Below are 14,697 nucleotides of genomic sequence, written 5' to 3'. Positions count from 1 at the left end.
ACTTGCCCGAAACGCTATGCGTATTAGTGGCTTTAGGTATTGTATTTTAAATTTTAAAATTTTGCCCCGAGGTGCGAGTTTATTGGGAGTACTTAGCTGTATCATTAGCAAGGTAATTAACTATAGTTTGCTGTCCTCCGTCCTTTAACAAATCCATTGACCCCTCCCCTAACCTGCCTATTTTGTGCAATAGTCGGTTTAGGATGATCCTTTCAAGCATCTTCCAAGTGCATTACATGAGACTGATAGGTCTATAATTACCAGGGTCATTGGGTTTCGGTATTGGGACCATTATTGCATGTTTCCATTGTGTGGGCAACACTCCACATAGGAATGACTTGTTAAACAGGTGGAGTAGTGGATTGCCAGACACTTCACACAGTGCATTGAGTATGTCGTAGGTGACGCCATCTTCACCAGGTGCTGTACTTTTACCCTTTTCATAGCCCCCTTTACTTCCTTGGCTGTAATTGGTTCCCCATACTCGTCATCACTAGATTGTGCTCTTTTTATCCTAATCCTTCTGTCATTATGTCGGAGGAGCTGTTCCCTGCTTACTTCTGCAGGGAGGGAGGAGGATGATGCTGCATCACTCCACTTGTGAATTAGTTCTTCAGCCTTACCCTGGGGGTCGTTGTGAGCCGCAGGCCGGGCTCTGCTCCCCTTAGCTACCTTAATTTTTGCCCACACTTGTCTTGCAGACGTTTCTCTTCCAATAGAGCTAGTGAACTCTAGTCATTGTCTTTCCCTTTGTAATTCATCTGCAATGTATGTACCTTTACCTGACTAAAAAATCTAATCTAAATCTATATCTAATCTATATGCTTAGATATATGCAAATGAGAGAGTAATAGAGCGAAACCTTTAAAATACTGAACAATTTGGAGGATATTGATTCATACAATTTCTTCAAAAGGTCAGATGTAACACGAACAAGGAGCAAAGGTTTCAAGCTCAACAAGCCACTGTGTAGGAGTGACAACAAATGCTTTTTAACCCATACGATTATGATCATGGCAATAAGGTTTCTAAAACAGTAGGCATTCTTCCAAAGCCAGACACTGTACTATGTTCCTCGCCCTAACCTAGTCACTCAGTATTATTCACTCATTTATCTATGTCTTGTCTATTTATGTCTTAAAGGTTACAAGACGTACATTAGTCAATACAATTGGTGCTTAAAATGTTAAGGATCTCTTGTGAAACACGGGTATTAATAAAAAAATTTATTATGTAATATAAATAAAAAAGGCCCAAGGGCCATGAAGTAACAAGAATGCAAGGCCGGCACAAGCTGGCGTAAGTAGAGAAGACGGAAGATTCTTCATATTAAAAGACCCTGCTTCTCCAAGATGGCAGTCACACCCTGCTTGCCCTGGACAATCACCATATGGAGGACTGTTTACTGTGAAGGGAAGTCCACAAATGCAATGTCAGCATGAGTCAGTCTTGAAGGGTAAACGATGATGGCACCCTCACAGTAACACAAAAGCCGAGCAAGCCCAGTGAGGAAGACCTGTTGATGGGAAGGAGGAGAATCATTAGTCACAACAAAATCCACATAGAAACAAAGGAGAGAAAAAAAATAAAGTGGATGTCTTCTTTTTGTATAGACATAATAAATATTGCCATTTGGCTATGTATTTATATGATATATAATAGAATACAGCATAAAACAAAATAAGAAGGGTGATAGGAGAAGAAAAGATTAGTGTTCAGTGAGAATCCACAAGGTCTTCTCTGAATACTCTATTTTCTTCAAGGCTGTGGGTCCCTACAATTGCACCAGAGGTGGTACACACCCCTATTATTATTTAAACAGGTGAGTACACACACGGTGTTAGCAAACTTAGCCTCCAAACACACACACACACATGGTATCAGCAAACTTAGCCTCCAAATACACACATGGTATCATCAAGCTTAGCCTCTAAACACACACACACACATGGTATCAGCAAACTTAGCCTCCAAACACACACACACACATGGTATCAGCAAGCTTAGCCTCCAAATACACACATGGTATCATCAAGCTTAGCCTCTAAACACACACACACACACATAAACGGTATCAGCAAGCTTAGCCTCCAAACACACACACACACACACACACACACACACATACATGGTATCAGCAAGCTTAGCCTCCAAACACACACACACACACACACATACATGGTATCAGCAAGCTTAGCCTCCAAACACACACACACATGGTATCAGCAAGCTTAGCCTCCAAATACACAAATGGTATCATCAAGCTTAGCCTCTAAACACACACACACACATGGTATCAGCAAGCTTAGCCTCTAAACACACACACATACATGGTATCAGCAAGGTTAGCCTCCAAACACACACACACATGGTATCAGCAAGCTTAGCCTCCAAATACACACATGGTATCATCAAGCTTAGCCTCTAAACACACACACACACATGGTATCAGCAAGCTTAGCCTCCAAACACACACACACATATGGTATCAGCAAACTTAGCCTCCAAATACACACATGGTATCATCAAGCTTAGCCTCTAAACACACACACACACACATGGTATCAGCAAGCTTAGCCTCCAAACACACACACACACATGGTATCAGCAAGCTTAGCCTCCAAACACACACACATGGTATCAGCAAGCTTAGCCTCCAAACACACACACACACATAGTATCAGCAAGCTTAGCCTCCAAACACACACACACAGAAAATGGGGACATTGAAACAGTTGATAAACTTGATTTCAAGAGAGAGAGGTCACTATGGGGAACTTCAAATTTTTTTTAATAAGTAATTAGGCAGACTTGTTGCTAGACAGGGAAGTAAATTAAATGTATGCCAAATTTTGCAAAATATACAATGAAGGCACACAAACATTCATACCAAAACAGAGATGCAGGGCCAGAAAACAGGATTGGTTCAACAGAAATTGAGAGAGGGCCACAGACCAAAAGACACAAAAATGGAATGAAAGACATTGAAAAACTACAAGCAGATGTCAACAAAGTTTTCGATTGGGCAGCAGAAAATAACATGATGTTTAGCAGTGATAAATTTCAGGTACTCAGGTACGGCAAAAATGAGGATCTGAAACATAATACAGGGTGCAAAACACAATCGAATCTTCCCATAGTAGAAAAACAGCATGTCAAGGATTTGGGAATAATGATGTCCGACGATCTAACGTTTAGGGAGCATAACCAAGCAAATATTGCGTCGGCCAGAAAAATGATCGGATGGATTATGAGAACTTTCAAATCCAGGGATCCCATCACAATGGTTGTACTCTTCAAGTCACTTATGTTGTCCTGTCTCGAGTACTGCTCAGTATTCACTTTCCCCTTCAGAGCACGGTTGCACGGTTGTTCCTGCCGGAACAACCGTGGACATCTTCAGGAGAAAACTGGACTGTTTTCTAAGAGAAGTTCCGGATCAGCCGGGATGTTGTGGGTATGTGGCCCTGCGGGCCGCTCCAAGCAACAGCCTGGTGGACCAAACTCTCACAAGTCGAGCCTGGCCTCGGGCCGGGCTTGGGGGGTAGAAGAGCAGAACCCCATCAAGCAGGTATGAAAATAGAAAGAAGCCAAACCCCCAATCATACCAGCGATACAAAGATGCGAGAAACAACTATACAGCAGTAAGGGAAGAGGCAGAAAGAAATTTTTGAAAAGGGATAATGGATAAATGTAAAACAGAACTGGGCCTATTCTACAAATTCATAAACAACAAATTGCAGGTAAAGGATAATATCCAGAGGTTGAAAATAGGAAACAGATTCACAGAAAATGATAATGCAATGTGTGAAACATTAAACCAAAAGTTCCAAAGTGTGTTTATACAAAATGAAATCTTAAGAGAACCAGACACAATAAGAATTTCTGAGAACATCATAGAGCGTATAGAGGTGTCTAGAGATGAAGTGGAAAATATGCTAAAGTAGCTAAGTAAGAACAAAGCAGTTGGTCCAGATGGAGTTTCACCATGGGTTCTGAGAGAATGTGCATCTGAGCTCAGCCTTCCACTTCACCTGATCTTTCAGGCATCCCTGTGTACAGGAGTCATAGCAAACATGTGGAAAAAAGGCTAACATAGTTCCAATCTACAAAAGTGGCAACAGGGAAGACCCCACCTCTCTCAGTTATAGACCTGAATCATTGACAAGTGTAACAGTGAAAGGATTGAAAACAAAACAAAAATAATAAAAACTAAATGGGTAGAACACCTTGAGAGAAATTATATAATATCACACAGACAGTATTGTTTTCGATCTGGAAGATCCTGTGTATCGAATTTACTCAGTTTCTATGATTGAGCCACAGAGATTTTAAAGGAAAAAGGTAGTTGGGTCGACTGCATCTATCTAGACATAAAAAAGGCTTTCGACAGAGTTCCACATAAGAGGTTGTTCTGGAAACTAGAAAATTTTGGATGGGTGACAGGTAAGCTTCTAACATGGATGAAAAATTTTCTGACTGATAGAAAAATGAGGGCAGTAATCAGAGGCAATCGGACTGGAGAAGTGTCACAAGTGGAGTACCACAGTACATGCACCAGAAATGTTCATTGTCTACATAAATGATCTACCAGTTGGAATACAGAATTATATAAACATGTTTGCTGATGATGCTAAGATAATGGGATGGATAAGAAATTTAGATGATTGTCATGCCCTTCAAGAAAACCTGGACAAAATAAATATATAGAGCACCACTTGGCAAATGAAATTTAATGTGAATAAATGCCATGTTATGGAATGTGGAATAGAACATAGATCCCACACAACCTACAAATTATGTGAGAAATCTTTATATAATTCTGATAAAAGAAAGAGGTCTAGGGTTGATTCTAGATAGAAAACTATCACTTGAGGCCCACATAAAGAACGTTGTGTGAGGAGCCTATGCCACGCTTTCTAACTTCAGAATTTTGTTTAAATACATGGATGGCGAAATACTAAAGAAATTGTTCACGAGTTTTGTTCGGCCAAGGCTAGAATATGCAGCGGTTGTGTGGTGCCCATATCTTAAGAAGCACATCAACAAACTGGAAAAGGTGCAAAGACATGCTACTAAGTGGCTCCCAGAACTAAAGGGCAAGAGCTATGTGGAGAGGTAAGAGGCATTATATATGCCAAAACTAGAAGACAACAAAAAGAGGTGATAAAATCACTATGTACAAAATAGTAACAGGAATTGATAAAATCAATAGGGAAGATTTCCCGAGACCTGGAACTTCAAGAACAAAAGGTCATAGATTTAAACTAACTAAGCAAAGATGCCAAAGAAATATAAAAAAATTTCCTTTCGCATACAGAGTGGTACACGGTTGGAACAAGTTAAGTGAGAAGGTGGTGGCGGCCAAGACCGTCAGTAGTTTCAAAGCATTATGTGACAAAGAGTGCTGGGTAGACGGGACTCCACGAGCGTAGCTCTAATCCTGTAACTACACTTAGGTAACTACATTTGGTGTCAGCAAGCTTACCGTCGAAACACAGACAAACAGCCTGCCTATTATTCAAGGCCTTCTCTGAGTACTCTCTATTTTCTTCTCTGAGGCTATGGGTCCCTAATCTTGCACCAGAGGTGGTACAACTTTTAAGTTTTTAACTACTGCACTGAGCACCTGATTTTGGCAAAGACTTCTTAGTGCAATTGTCAAGGACATAGTTCTGGTATTTTTTTGTTTATAAATATTCAGGTATAGTTAATGTCAAAATGTTTCAAAACTCAACAATTTATATTTCAAAACAAAAAAAGTAATGAAAACATTACAAAACATTAAAATATAGCCTAATTAATTAATTAATAAAATAGCACAACACTCAGAATGTCTAAAGGTGCTTTGAGCAAAGAAGTAGTTAATTTTATATATATAATATTATATATATAATATTATATATATAATATATATTTACCTGTGACTACTGCTTAGCAAAAATTTGATCTCTGTGAAAATTGGTCTCGTCATTGCTAGGAGATATTTTAAGACCATGATTTGCTGTGGATGGCACTGTAGTCTTCAAGTCATCAATCTAAAAATAGAGGTAATCTTTTAAAATGTAAATTTTGTATAAAAAAAATGCAAAAATAAATTGCAAGAATAATATGAAGTTATTATACAATTTTTTTTTAATTATTTAAATATTTGTGAGACATTATTAAGAAATGTATGAAGTACAGATTCTCTAAGACCTGATATGTATCTGCTTATGTTCCACCACATTACATTCAGGGCTGAAGAGAAAACACAGCCAGTAAGGTAATGATCACTTAGGATGGACTGGGATGCTACATGTAGGTTGGGGCTAAGCTGCGTGAGGCTAGGATGCCCAGCCTGCCTTGTCTAGGCTGGGCTGGGCTAGGCAACACTAGGAAGGAGTCAACAAATCTCTGGAGTGCCTTACTTTTCCTGATATCCTTAAAAAAGCAAGAATGATGCCATTTTATAAAGGAGGCGAGACAGCAGAAATAAACAATTAGAGAAAAATATCAAATCTACTTATACTTTCAAAAATATTTGATTTTTTTTTTTACAAACATCTCTTCCTACTTTGTAAAATTCAAAATTAATACAAACACACACACACATCCCTAGGAAGCAGCCCATAGCAGCTGTCTAACTCCCAGGTACTTATTTACTGTTAGGTGAACCAGATATAGAGAATAACCACAAAATCTTGTAAAGCCACTAGTACACGCAGCATTTCAGGCAGGATATATAATATTAATATATATATATATATATATATATATATATATATATATATATATATATATATATATATATATATATATATATATATATATATATATATATATATATATAACTGAAAACTCACACCCCAGAAGTGACTCGAACCCATATGCTATGCCCAAGATTACCATCCGAGTGCCAGCGGGGAAGTGGGTCAAATAGCCTCGGCTATCACTTCCTTATGTCTGGTCGTGATGGTCAAGCGGATTAAGGCGTCCCTGTACATACCAGTTGCGTTGCTCCTGGCAGTATTGGGTTCGAGTCACTTCTGGGGTGTGAGTTTTCAGTTGCATATTGTCCTGGGGACCATTCAGGCTTGTTCGCATTTGTGTTCCTCACGTGTTGCCCCAAAAATGAGGTGATTTGATAAAATGCTATGCCCAAGATTACCATCTGAGTGCCAGCGGGGAAGTGGGTCAAATAGCCTCGGCTATCACTTCCTTATGTCTGGTCGTGATGGTCAAGCGGATTAAGGCGTCCCTGTACATACCAGTTGCGTTGCTCCTGGCAGTATGGGTTCGAGTCACTTCTGGGGTGTGAGTTTTCAGTTCCATATTGTCCTGGGGACCATTCAGGCTTGTTCGCATATATATATATATATATATATATATATATATATATATATATATATATATATATATATATATATATATATATATATATATATGAATACATACATACGGGACAAAGAGCCAGAGCTCAACCACCGCAAGCACAACTAGGTGAGTACACACACACACACACATTATATATATATATATATATATATATATATATATATATATATATATATATATATATATATATATATATATATTTATATATATATATATATATATATATATATATATATATATATATATATATATGAGTGTCAGACGATGGAGGAATGATTTTTTTTTTATTTAATTTATATAAAAAATTATTCCTTCTGAAGATGTATTAATATATGAAAGTACTTAAGGAAATTCCTGTTTCAATTCTTCCTCCGTGGTCTGACACTGTCACATTTTTCATCAAGTGTTAATTTTTGTGATTTACACACACGTGGCATGTTTGCACACACATTATTTATATTATATATATATATATATATATATATATATATATATATATATATATATATATATATATATATATATATATGTCGTACCTAATAGCCAGAACGCACTTCTCTGCCTACTATGCAAGGCAGGATTTGCCTAATAAGCCAAGTTTTCATGAATTAATTGTTTTTCGACTACCTAACCTACCTAACCAAACGTAACCTAACTTTTTCAGCTACCTAACCTAACCTAACCTAAAAAGATAGGTTAGGTTAGGTTAGGTAGGGTTGGTTAGGTTTGGTCATATATCTACGTTAATTTTAACTCCAATAAAAAAATATTGACCTCATACATAATGAAATGGGTAGCTTTATCATCTCATAAGAAAAAAAATTGAGAAAATATAATAATTCAGGAAAACTTGGCTTATTAGGCAAATCAGGCCTTGCATAGTAGGCCGAGAAGTGCGTTCTGGCTACTAGGTACGACATATATATATATATATATATATATATATATATATATATATATATATATATATATATATATATGTATATATATATATATATATATATATATATATATATATATATATATATATATATATATATATATATATATATATATATATATATATATGGAACCCTCAACCCTATAAGTGGAGGGTTCCTACAAACTCAACCAGAGGTGGTACCCTCTATATATTAATAAAAAGGCAAGGCTATGCTAAATCTAGGCAGGGATTGGCTTGGCTAAGCTGGTCAGGGCTTGGCTAGGGTAGGAAGGACTGGTCATGTTTAAAAGCAAGGCAGGGTTAGGCTAGGCAAGACTAGGTAAGGGTATACTGGGATAGGCTTGGCTACGGTAGGCTAGGAAGAGGTAAACTAGGATAAGCAAGGCTGTGCAAGCACTATGCACAGCTAGAATGAACTATGCTAAGATGGTTTAAGCTGGGCTAGGTTAGGATAAGCTGAGTCATGCAGGGCCCCGATTGACCAGTGGAGTCTAATAGTCTAACCTTCTAGCTAGTTTGCTGACCTAAGAGTGTAAATGCCTAGCCCCTAACCTGAGATATATACAAGAGTTGTTACATTCTTGTACAGCCACTAGTACGAGTAGCGTTTCGGGCAGGTCCCTGGAATACGATCCCCGCCGCGAGGAATCGTTTTTTCATCCAAGTACACATTTTACTGTTGCGTTAAACAGAGGCTACAGTTAAGGAATTGCGCCCAGTAAATCCTCCCCGGCCAGGATACGAACCCATGACATAGCGCTCGCGGAACGCCAGGCGAGTGTCCTACCACTACACCACCTGCTGCAATATTATTATAAAAGAAATATTACTTATTATAATCGTAAATACTAAATACCTGTTGTGTTGATTTAGGGGCGATGATGATCGTGGGATCGGATGCGAGCCACAGGTGGCCTACACCATGCTTTCTAAGGCGTCCCTCTCATAACAAAAACAAATCCGTGCATTCATACACAAACAGAGATCCCGTGGTTATGCGAATACTTGCAATTCTTTTACTTAAAATAATAACAATTAGATTAATAATAATTAACATAATTTTTACTCAAGGTTCATAAAAATCATTTATACTATTTTAAAAGAAGATTTATAAGACATCTAAAAACAGATATACAGACTTTGTGTGATATTTATTTCAACATTATATATTAATAGAATGTTGTAACTATTATTTTTATATATTAGGTAGTTTCCAGCTACGTATATCGCATATAAACGTTGCAAAAAGATTTTAGACTGAATTAACACATTACACATTTATGGAGTAATTAACAACAAAACAATCTTTATTTTCATTGCAGAACATATATCAGAGCATACTAGTGACTCATACATTTAAAATAGTGTGATTTTTAAACAATTCGGTTGTAAACCCGCAGAACCGCCTACCCGCCAAAGACGTAACATAAGAAATGGTATATAATTCATTATTTTAAATTACATATATAATCATTAATAATTTTCGGCAGCTATCGAGGTTCTCCATAGGTAAATTCCTGTACTCTAACAAGATGCTACTTGCTGTTTAGCTGTTTAAATTCTTGGAAAATTGTAATGACCAGCGACATAAAATATAACAATGAAATAGTAGCTGGTAACTGTAGGTGAACGAAAAATTAAATTCCAAATTGATTAGATGTTTTTCTAAATATAAAGATCGACCTGAAGGAATTTTATGAATTATGGACTAATTAAACAAAAAAATAGGTAATTTTACTTGAAGAACAGATACCAGAGAATAGTTAGTGAGTACATTTATATTGTATAATGGGAGAAAGCCCCTGGTAGCCGCGAATTAAAATAACCACCTACATTAATTGATAACTAGGAAATAGTATCTGGAAACTTTATCTGAACGAAAACACAATACCAATTTGTTTAGATGTTTTTCTTAATATAAAGATCAACAGTAAGGAATCTTATTCATTATGGACAAATTAACAAAAAAAACGATAATTTTCATTGAGGACCATATATTATAGCATACTTAGTCACTTATATATTAAAAGTATTGTGTATTTTGAACCATTGGGGTTGTAAACAAACAGAATGGCCTACCCGAAAAGTCGTAACATAAAATGTTGCATATGTTTGCTAATTTATTATTTGATAAATGATTATTATTAATTTACGACAACTATAGAGGTTTCCCATTAGTTAAATTACTGTAGTCTGACTAAATGCTACTACAAAACATATATAAATCCTGGGAAAGTCACAATGACCAGCGACATTAAAGCATAGAGGGTTAAATAGTAACAGGCAACTGTCGGCGAACGAAAAATTCATTTCCAAATTTATTAGATGTTTTCCTAAATATAAAGATCGATAGGCTGGAATTTTCTGGATTATGGCCTAATTAAGGCAAAAATATATATATTTTTACTTGAAGAACAAATATCAGAGCATAGTCAGTGAGTTATAGAATAATAAGAGTGTGGTATTTCATTGTATAACAAGAGATAGTCCATGGAAGCGAAAATAGACGTTGTTGTACACAAAATAACGTCCAAAAACAGCCGTAGAGTCAAACGGCAAATGTTGACGTTCTTTTTAAGAGGACAGGTTGGATATTTACCCTAAATGAGTGGAATATAAGGGAAGTTTAGTTGGAAGCACCCTTGGGAATGAGTAATCACAGTGTATCCTTGAGTACCTGATAAAGCTTGGAATTATCTCCCCCTTCCCCCCCTCCCCCCCCCCAAAAAAAAGAACTAGGAAACAAAGGGCTGGCGTTCCAAAACGGGAATTATGAGGAGATTAGAAGTTTCCTAAGGGATATACCATGGGGCACAGAATTCAGAGCTACGTCCGAACAGGACATAATGGACTATGTCACCCAAAACTGTCAGGAGGCAGTAAACAAGTTATCACGACCCATAAGCGAAAATCCAAGAAGCAGAAGATAAATCCGTTGTATAATTAGGCATTTATGGAAGCAAAGGAACAGAACAAAAGGGCGTGGAGGAACTTCCAGAATATCAGTACACCAGAGATCAGTGAGAGATACCTGAGAACCAGGAATGAGTATGTTAGTGTGAAAAGAGAAGCAGATAAAAAAGAATGGAAATAATATACCAAATAAAGCCAAGACCGAACCCATGCTACCCCACAGTCACATCAGGAGGAAAACAACAGCGAAAGAACAGGTGACAAAACATAGAACGGTTGAGGACAGGTATACAGAAAATGACAAAGAGGTGTGTGAAGAATTCAACAAGTGGTTCCAGGAGGTCTTCACAATAGAACGAGGAGAGGTTACTGCGTTAGGAAAGGTGCAGTTAACCTGGCGGCCTTGGAAGGGTTGGAAATTACAAGAGATGAGGCCAAGAGATATCTGTTGGATCTGAACGTGAGTAAGGCTGTTGGCCTAAATGGAATCTCACCATGGGGTTTTGAAAGAGTATGAAGAAGCACTTTGCTTGCCACTCTCCATAGTGTATAGTAGTATACTATAGTATACTATATATATATATAGTGCATACTAGAGACGAAAGACCTACCAGAAATTATGGAAGACAGCTAATGTATTCCCAATATACAAAAAGAGAGACAGACAAGAGGCACTGAACAACAGGCCAGTGTCCTTAAGCTGTATACTATGCAATGTGACGGCGATGATCGTGAGAAAAAAATAGTAAAACATCTGGAGAGAAAAGCCCTGACGTGACAAATCGCCAACATAGGTTCAGGGATGATAAATCTTGCCTTACTGGCTTAATAAAATTCTACGACCAGGTGACAAAGATTAAGCAAGAAAGAGAAGGACGGGCGGACTGCATTTTCTTAGAATGTTGGAAAGCCTTTCACACAATACCCTATATGAGGCTGGTACATAAGCTCGAGGAACAAACAGGAGTAACCAGTAAGGTGCTCCAGTGAATAAGGGAGTAACAAAGCAATAGGAAGCAGAGTTACAGTGAGGGGTGAGACCTCAGATTGGCGTAAAATTACCACTGGAGTCCCACAGGGCTCTGTACTCGGTTCTATCCTGCTTCTGATATACGTTAATGATCTCCTACAGAGCATAGACCCATTCCTCTCAATGTTTGCTGACGATGCCAAAATTATGAGTAGGATTAAGACAGAAGAGAACTGCTTGAGGCTTCAGGAACACCTAGGCAAACTGAAGAAATGGTCAAACAAATGGTTGCTAGAGTTTAACCCAAGAAAATGTAATGTAATGAAGATGGATGTAAGGAGCAGGAGGCCAGATGCAAGGAATCATTTGGGAGATGAAGTTCTTCAAGAGTTAGAGAGAAAGAAAGAATTGGGGGTTGATAACATGCCAGACCTATCCCTTGAAGCCCATATTAAGAGGATAACATCAGTGGTATATGCCAGACTGGCCAACATAAGAACGGCTGCTAGAAACTTGTTTAAGGAATCATTCAAAACTTTGAACACCACATGTCAGACTAATCCTGGAGTATGCAGCTCCAGCATGGAGTCCATATCTAATTAACCATAAAACTAAATTGGAAAAGGTTCATAGGTTTGCTACCAGACTAGTACCTGAACTCCGATGTATGAGCTCCAAGGAGAGGCCACAGGAATTAAACCTAACGTCGCTGAAAGACAGAGGAGTTAGCGGGGACATGATCACCACATACAAGACTCTCAAAGGAATTTAGAGGGTAGATAAAAACAGGCTATTCAACATAAGGGGCACACCCACAAGGGGACGCTAGAGTACCCAACTGAGCCACAGAGATATTAGAAAGAACTTTTTTGGTGTAAGATTAGTTGACAAATCAAATGCATTAGGAAGAGAAGTGGTGGAGGCAGAGTCCATAAACAGTTTCAAGTGTAGATATTAAGCCAATAAGGCAAGATTTATCCTCCCTGAACCCATGTTGGCGATGTATCAGGTCAAGGCCTTCTCTCCAGATGTGTTACAATGTGTTTACTCACGATCTTCGCCATCACATTGCATGGTATACGTGTTAAGGACACTGGCCTGTAGTTCAGTGTCTCTTGTTAGTCTCTCTCTTTTTCTATATTGGGAATACATTAGCTGTCTTCCATATTTCTGGTATGTCTTCCGTCTCTAATGACCCACTATGCACTATGGAGAGTGGCAAGCAAAGTGCTTCTGCCCACTCTTTCAATACCCATGGTGAGATTCCGTCTGGACCAACAGCCTTACTCACGTCCAGATCCAACAGATATCTCTTGACCTCATCTCTTGTAATTTCGAACCCTTCCAAGGCCGCCTTGTTTCCTGCCACCTTTCCTAACGCAGTGACCTCACCTCGTTCTGTTGTGAAGACGTCCTGGAACCACTATTTGAGTACTTCACACACCTCTTTGTCAAACTCTGTATACCTGTCCTCACCCATTCTACATTTCATCACCTGTTGTTTTCCTCTTGATTTGACTGTGGAGTAGCTTTGTTTGTTTTTTTTGCTATATCATTTTCATACTTTTTATCTGCTTCTCTTCTCACACAAACATACTCATTCCTGGTTCTCAGGTATCTCTGTATTTGACAGGCGTTTACCATCGGCATGGGCCCACTTTCCTTCCTCTGCTTACAACACTTGATTCATTTCCATACACAGAACCAATTTCCCTTCCTGCGACTGTGTTGTTCCTTTCACTCTCGCACTCTCCTGCTCCTCTGGGAAGTACGGCTTTGAACGGTTGATATGACAAACCTGTGTCTTCGGGAGCGATTCGGTTTGCTGATCTCATAACTTACCGGACCCACACGCCTGACAACCGAGTATGGACCACCAAAGCGTGATTCCGTCACTCTACCTCTCCCAGGTAGCAATATCCTCACTCTGGTCCCCACCTCCAACTTCCTTGGGGCTGCATTCTTGTTGTACCAGATCTACATCTTCTTTTGAGCTGTCTTCAGGTGTTCAGCAGCCAGCTCCTTCGCCGTTTTCGATCATTCATGGAATTTCTGCACATACTCCTCCACTGTCACTAACGTCTTCCCCGCCGTCAACTGCTCCTTCAGCATCAATAACGGGCTCCTCACTTTATGCCCGAACACTAGTTGGAATGGAGAGAATTCTAGAGACTCGACTATAGCATCTCTGATTGAAAACCGGGCTGGGTAGACAGCCTCGTCCCATTCCTCCCCCCTGTTCCGCACAATACACTCTCAAGACGGTCTTCAGGGTGGAGTGGAATCTCTCAATCGCTCCCTGCGATTGAGGTCTATAAGGTGATGATCGTAGTTGGGCTATTCCCCAAACTGCAATAGCCTGCCTAAACCACTTTGGCTGGAAAATACTTCTGCAGTCGGACTGGATCTCCCTGGGCACTCCTACCCAAGCGAAGGATCGTTGAAAGTGTCTCATGACGCATCTTGATGTCACCTTCCGTACTGGGATCACCTC

At 38.7% G+C, this 14,697-nt stretch overlaps 1 long non-coding RNA gene across 1 annotated transcript; it reads right to left on the bottom strand.

Annotated features, from left to right (window-relative positions):
* Window positions 1-1,211: 1,211 nt before the first annotated feature.
* LOC138365740 (uncharacterized) lies at window positions 1,212-9,397 on the bottom strand. The gene is made up of 3 exons (XR_011228967.1): window positions 9,177-9,397; window positions 5,922-6,038; window positions 1,212-1,516 (listed from the first exon to the last, which is right to left on the bottom strand). It is a non-coding gene; the product is annotated as an uncharacterized lncRNA (long non-coding RNA).
* Window positions 9,398-14,697: the final 5,300 nt, after the last annotated feature.

Source organism: Procambarus clarkii, chromosome 17, assembly GCF_040958095.1.
Source record: "Procambarus clarkii isolate CNS0578487 chromosome 17, FALCON_Pclarkii_2.0, whole genome shotgun sequence".
NCBI lineage: Eukaryota > Metazoa > Arthropoda > Malacostraca > Decapoda > Cambaridae > Procambarus > Procambarus clarkii.
The sequence above is the reverse complement of the archived record's forward strand: the minus strand, read 5'-3'. Positions and strand labels throughout refer to the sequence as shown.